We start from the raw sequence: 7,336 nt of genomic DNA on the forward strand, positions 1-7,336 counted from the left end.
AACCAAAGGGCAGTTTCCTCCTGAGAACTGTTAAGGTGATCAAAAACAAGGAAAGTAGAGCCAAGAGAACCCTAAGGACATATGTTGACTAAATAGGTTTTCCTCACTAGAAACCTGAAACAAAAAGAATTAGGTAAAAATTATGGAAATCTGGATTAAATATGGACTTCAGTTACTAATGTATCAACATTGGTTCCTTTTTAGTTCATTTTTTAGGTATGACAAATAGTAGTATTTGATATAAGATAGTAGTATTGTGATATAAGATGTTAATGATAGGAGAAATCGGGTGAGGAATATACAATCTGGGGCTTCCCCAGTGGCTCGGCGGTAAAGAAGCCACCTGTAATGCCAGAAACTGGGATTCAATCTCTGGGTCGGGAAGATCCCCTGGAGGAGAGCAAGGCAACCCACTCCAGCACTCTTGCTTGGAGAATCCCATGGACAGAGGAGCCTGGTGGGCTACAGTCCATGAGGTCCCAAAGAGTCGGGCAAGACTGAGCATGCTCACTACCATGCACGCATATACTAATCTCAGTATTATTGGTGCAACTTTTCTGGAAATCGAAAACTGTTCTAAAACAAAACACTTATCTCAGATTTCAGCACCAAAAACTTTTTTAAATTAAAAATTATAAAATAAAACGTTTTAAAAATATGAGCAGAAATACATTTTTAAGAAGTATCACTGTAGGTAACAAATCTGTGGTCTTTAATGTTCTTTGAAAAATGCAAATAAAGATCAGACTTCATTTTAACTGCATTTTCCATATGAACTGTTTCTTTTAATGTGGCACAGCTCCAAAGCTGGGCTTCTTGGGGCCTAGGTTCTAGTCAGTTTCCAATAGAAGCATCCTGAAACCTTGGCGAGTACAAGAATGACCTCCTCTTGGTGATGTTCTGGAAGCCTCGAATAGGCTGGAAGCAAGTTAATCATCAAGACAGTGTCAGGACAGTTGACGGAACCCCCTTCCAGAGGTGACTTTCCAGTCCCCAGGCAGGCCTGGAATCCCTTAAAAGAGCTGCCACCCCGCCAAAGAAGTTCTTGGCTGACATGGTGCCTGCTGCTGCTAAGTCGCTTCAGTCGTGTCAGACTCTGTGTGACCCCATAGATGGCAGCCCACCAGGCTCCCCAGTCCCTGGGATTCTCCAGGCGAGAACACTGGAGTGGGTTGCCATTTCCTTTTCCAATGCATGAAAGTGAAAAGTGAAAGTGAAGTCACTCAGTCGTGTTCACCTCTTCACGACCCCATGGACTGCAGCCCACCAGGCTCCTCCGTCCACGGGATTTTCCAGGCAAGAGTACTGGAGTGGGTTGCCATTGCTTTCTCCGGACATGGTGCCTAATTGCTGCTTAAATCCAATTCTTGAAACAGATGAAAAGAAGTGCCACACTTGGCATACAGGGACCCGGGCATTGGAACATTTGTGGAAAACACTGGGTCCCTTATCCACATGCTCAGACAGTTTGGGCATTTTCCAAACCCATATCGATGCCAGTGATTTCTTACTCTTTTCCTAAGGAGCAAGGGATAAGCAGGCTGTGCAAACCAGATGTAGCAGGCCAGAGAACGCCATCCTTAGAGAAGCCTGCTGAGAAGCTTAGGTCCGGGGCTGGTGTCTGGGAAGTCGGATTTGCGGGTTGCTCCTACCATTCCCAGAATTGATAAGAATGACTGTCTGCACCTGAACTATTCATACACGAAGTGGGGCTCATGTTGAACACCTGTTTCCTTGTGAGAGGCTGGAATTTTGGTATGCGTTGAGCAGGAAGTGCCTCTTTGACCAGCCCTCAATAAAAATTGCACGTCTCTAATGAGCTTCCCCTGTGCACAGCATTTCACATGTGCTTTCACTATGTGTCATTGGAGAAACCAAGTGCATCGTACGTGACTCCACTAGGAGATGATTCTTGGAAGCCTGGACCTGGTCTCCTCCAACTATCACCCCGTGCCTTTCCCCTTTGCTGTCTGGCTTGTATCCTCCAGCTATAATAAGTTACAGCCATGAGGACAGCTATGTGCTGCATCCTGTGAGCCCCCACACGTCACTGAACCTGGGGTGGTCTTGGAGATGCTCTCCACGTCGGGGTGCCATCATTAGTTTATTATAAAGGAGAGATGTGGAAATTATTTATATGATGAAATATTTCAGTGGAATGGGCAGATGCCAATTCAATAGTGATTTATTTCAGATTACAGGCTTCCCAGGTGGCACTAGTGATGAAGAACCCGTCTGCCAATGCAGGAGGCACAAGAGACATGGGTTCAGTCCCCGGGTTGGGAAGATCCCCTGGAGAAGGACATGGCAACCCACTCCAGTATTCTTGCCTGGAGAATCCCATGGACAGAGGAGTCTGGTGGACCGCGGTCCAAAGGGTTGCAGAGAGTCAGACGTGACTTAGCACGCACTTTTAAAGAATGTCACCACCTCTAAATGAAAAACAGTCTTTGTTGACTAGAAATACTTTGGTGCCTCCATATTCTGGGAGAAGAAATTTATCTCCAACTTTCTTGGTAACTGATTGAATCTAAATGCCTGTCCTGCCATGACTCCGGCCACCAAAGTTTAGTTCATTCTCTCCACAAGGCTACTCTTATCTATAACACTAGCATAAAGATTTTTCTTGGTCCAACCCTTATTAAGACAAACACAGAGGAAAATAAGATTAGCCCCATTTGATCACTAAGAAAACATGCCCAGAGAAGATTGATTTAACAGCTGCGAGGGGCAGAGCTAGGATTAGAACTCAAGTTTGTGTCGCCACACCCAGCAGTCAGTCTTATCACCAAAAGTTGGAGTGTCTCTCCTCTCTCCACCCTCTGCTTCTTCCCCTCGACTCTGGAGAACCTGTCTGGCAGGTCTGACCACACCAGGAAGTAAAAGGGGAGGGAGAAAATTCCAGTCACACTTTGCAGAGACAACCTCTGCTCTCCCTAACCTCTGCTCTCCCTAGCCTGTCCCCCTTCCCTCCCGGTGGTATATACAACCATCTCCTTCCAGTCCTTTGGTTCAGTATCTACCTGTCATCATCTCATCCTCATTTATTTTCTGAATGCCTCCGGAATGTGCCAGAGACTAAGGTGACATCGATGGGCCTTGGCCACAGGGGGCTGTCCTTAACTCACTCTTAGAGGAAGTACTTAAGGTGCCTACAGCAGAGCCACCTGAACAGGGCAAGGAAGGGCTGTGCTCTCATCCTGCCCCACCTCTGAGGCTTTTTTCTTCTTTCCACAAGTTTGCCTCTCTAGGTCTGAAGGCCCAGAAGCAATAGATCTGGTCATGTGTTCCCTCTTCTGTTTTCCCGCCTGTTGTGAGATGGTCACAGATATGAACTGTGCTCTACCATCTCCCCAGCCTTTAGTCCATGTCACAGTCTGTTTTGCAGATGCTAGCACACTGAGCAAAGGAAATCAAGTCTTACTGATTCTACATTCTTGTTAATTTAATGGAAACTGGTTTCCCAAATACCATACCAGTTAGCGTGGTAATACTGGTTAGCCCAAATATCACACAAAATTATTATGTATTTTGGGATAAATGTGTCTTTAAGATTCAGCAAAGTGGTGAAGTGGAAAAGACAGGATATCTGGGGTCTACAGATTTAACAAATTTTCTTAATTTTTTTTCTATTTACCATGTTTCACCAAGTCTAGAAACGCCATCAATGATTAAGCATATCATTTTATATAGCATTAAGAAGAAAAACACTTCCAGTAATAATTATAGGATGTGTCCCAATTTCAGAGATGTAAAAATTTGAACTCTTGGATGTAAAAGAAATATAGCATTTTTTAAATTGTGAAATAAAAGCAATAAGAGGAGAAAAAAAAATGCTGAAGTCTTATCTACCTAAAGAAAACCACTATTACTAACATTTGAATTTTTTCCTGTATTTTTACAGTTATGGACCTTTGTTGTTATTGTTTAGTCATCCAGTCCTGCCGACTCTCTGCAACCCCTTGGACTGCAGCACGCCAGGCCTCCCTGTCCCTCGTCATCTCCCAGAATTTGCCCAAGTTTATGTATATTGCATCTGTGATGCTGTTCAGCCATCTCTTCCTCTGACACCATCTTCTCCTTTTGCCCTTAATCTTTCCCAGCATCAGGGACTTTTCCAATGAGTTATCTGTTCAAATCAGATGACCAAAATACTAGAGCTTCAGCTTCAGCATCTGTCCTTCCAGTGAATATTCAGGGTTGATCTCCCTTAAGATTGACTGATTTGATCTCCTTGCTGTCCAAGGGACTTTCAGGAGTCTTCTCCAGCACCACAGGTTGAAGGCATCAATTCTTTGGCGTTCAGCCTTATTTACAGTCCAGCTCTTATAATCATACGTGACAACTGGGAATAGCCTTGACTATATGGATCTTTGTCAGCAGAGTAATGTCTCTGCTTTTCAACACACTGTCTAGTTTTGTCATCGCTTTCCTGCCAAGAAGCAATTGTCTTCTGATTTCATGGTTGCAGTCACCTTCTGCAGTGATTTTGGAGCCCAAGAAGAAGAAATCTGTCACTACTTCCACCTTTTTCCTTCTATTTGTCATGCAAAAATGGAGTTCATTCTAAAACAGATGAGTCCTGAGTGTTCTTTGGAAGGAATGATGCTAAAGCTGAAACTCCAGTACTTTGGCCACCTCATGCGAAGAGTTGACTCATTGGAAAAGACTGTGATGCTGGGAGGGATTGGGGGCAGGAGGAGAAGGGGACGACAGAGGATGAGATGGCTGGATGGCATCACCGACTTGATGGACGTGAGTTTGAGTGAACTCCAGGAGTTGGTGATGGACAGGGAGGCCTGGTGTGCTGCGATTCATGGGGTCACAAACAGTCGGACACGACTGAGAGAATGAACTGAACTGAACTGAACTGAACTGAACTGAACGGAGCTGAATGCCATGATCTTCGCTGCTTTAATATTTAGTCTTAAGCTGGTTCTTTCACTCTTCTCCTTCACCTTCATTAAAAGGCTCTTTAGTTCCTCTTTACTTTCTGCCATTAGAGTGGTATCATCCACATATCTGAAGCTGTTGATGTTTCTCCCACCTATCTTGATTCCAGCTTGTAACTCATCCAGTCTAGCATTTCTCATGATGTGCTCAGCATATAGGTTAAACATACAGGGTGACAGCAGACAACCCTGTCATACTACTTTCTCGATCTTGAACCAATCAGTTGTTCCACACAGGGTTCTAACTGTTGCTTCTTGACCCACATATGGACCTTACAGATAGTATATTTAAAGCCTTTATGTACTAAATATACAAATTTATAAATATTTGTAAATATATATACTTATGCACTATACACCTTACCCTGACTCCTGAGAAACCTGTATGCAGGTCAAGAAGCAACAGTTAGAACCAGATATGAAACAACAGACTGGTTCAAATTTGGGAAAAGAGTATGTCAAGGCTGTATATTGTCACCCTGCTTATTTAACTTATATGCAAAGTACACCATGCAAAATGTAGGGCTAGATAAATCACAAGCTGGAATCAAGGTTTTTGGGAGAAATATCAACAACCTCAGATAGCAGATGATATCACTCTAATGGCAGAAAGTGAACAGGAACTAAAGAGCTTCTTTATGAGGGTGAAAGAGGAGAGTGAAAACACTGGCTTAAAACTCAACATTTAAAAAACTAAGATCATAGCATTCAGTCCCATTACTTCATGGCAAATAGATGGGGGAAAAGTGGAAACAGGGGCAGATTTTATTTTCTTGGGCTCCAAAATAACTGTGGATGGTGACTGTAGCCACAAAATTAAAAGATACTTGCTCCTTGGATGAAAAGCTATGACAAACCTAGACAGTGTAGTAAAAAGAGAGACATCACTTTGCCCACCAAAGTCCATATAGTCAAAGCTATGGTTTTTCCATAAGGTGGAGAAGGGGACAACAGAGATTGAGATGGTTGGATGGCATCACTGACTCGATGGACGTGAGTCTGTGCAACTCCAGGAATTGGTGATGGACAGGGAAGCCTGGCGTGCTGCAGTCCACAGGGTCGCAAGGAGTCAGACACGACTGAGCGACTGAACTGAACTGAACTGATGATTTTTCCAGTAGTCATGTATGGATATAACAGTTGAACCATAAAAAAGGCTGAGCACTGAAGAATTGATGCTTTTGAACTATGGTGCTGGAGGGCTCTTGAGAATCCCATAAACACCAAGGTGATCAAACCAGTCAATCCTAAAGGAAATAAGTTGAAGCTCCACTTTGGCTGCTGCTGCTAAGTCACTTCAGTCGTGTCTGACTCTGTGTGACCCCATAGATGGCAGCCCACCAGGCTCCTCCGTCCCTGGGATTCTCCAGGCAAGAGTACTGGAGTACGGTGCCATTGCCTTCTCCAATACTTTGGCTATCTGATGCAAAGAGCTGACTCATTGGAAAAGGCCCTGATGCTGGGTAAGACTGAGGGCAAGAGGAGAAGGGGGTGACAGAGGATGAGATGTTTAGATAGCATCACTGATTAAATGGACATGAGATAGTGAAGCAAAGGGAAGCCTGGCATGCGGCAGTCCATGGGATTGCAAAGAGCTGGACAGGACTTAGTGACTGAACAACATTTCTAAATATTTATATTTGTATTTTTATTTTACAGTCTATAGCCCCAAACCTTCCTTCACACTGTCCCCACAGCCCCCATGCTCCTCCTCTGAGGAGACCACTGTCAGCACTTAAATGTGCATCCCTCCCATCCTATACACGTTATATATACACATAAGTACACACAGAACTTAGAACTTTACCAGGCAGATATTTTACTACTGAGCCTCCTGGGAAACTAGCAGCACTGTAATGATAAAGTTTATGGGATTATAATGAGTTAGTTCAAATATGTCCACCTCACTTTCCTTCATAGCTTCATAGCATTCTGTTATGTACTATTGTTTTGATTGGCTAATTTTCACGTTTGATTTTGAAGCCCAAGAAAAGAAAATCTGTCATTGTTTCCACTTTTCCCCCCATCTATTTGTCATGAAGTGATGGGACATTTGTAATACTTTATTTCTGTTTATTTTTTTCCACTGGGCCTCACCGGCATGTGGATCTTAGTTTCCTGGGATGGAACCCTCGGCCCCTGCAATGGAAGCACAGAGTCTTTTCTATTGGACCGCCAGGGAAGTCCCTGTAATACTTGATTTCTTAAGCTGGGTGGTAGTCATAAGTTTTTCTTAGATTGGTATTTACGTATGAAATATTTCATATTAAAAACTTTTTTTAAAGATCAAATGAAATGAAGAGTGAATTGTTTGCCTATAGACTCCAAGGGCTTCCCAGGTGGTGCCAAGTGATAAAGACTCTGCCTGCCAATGCATCTCAATG

This window comes from Ovis canadensis, chromosome 22, assembly GCF_042477335.2.
Source record: "Ovis canadensis isolate MfBH-ARS-UI-01 breed Bighorn chromosome 22, ARS-UI_OviCan_v2, whole genome shotgun sequence".
Classification (NCBI taxonomy): Eukaryota; Metazoa; Chordata; class Mammalia; order Artiodactyla; family Bovidae; genus Ovis; species Ovis canadensis.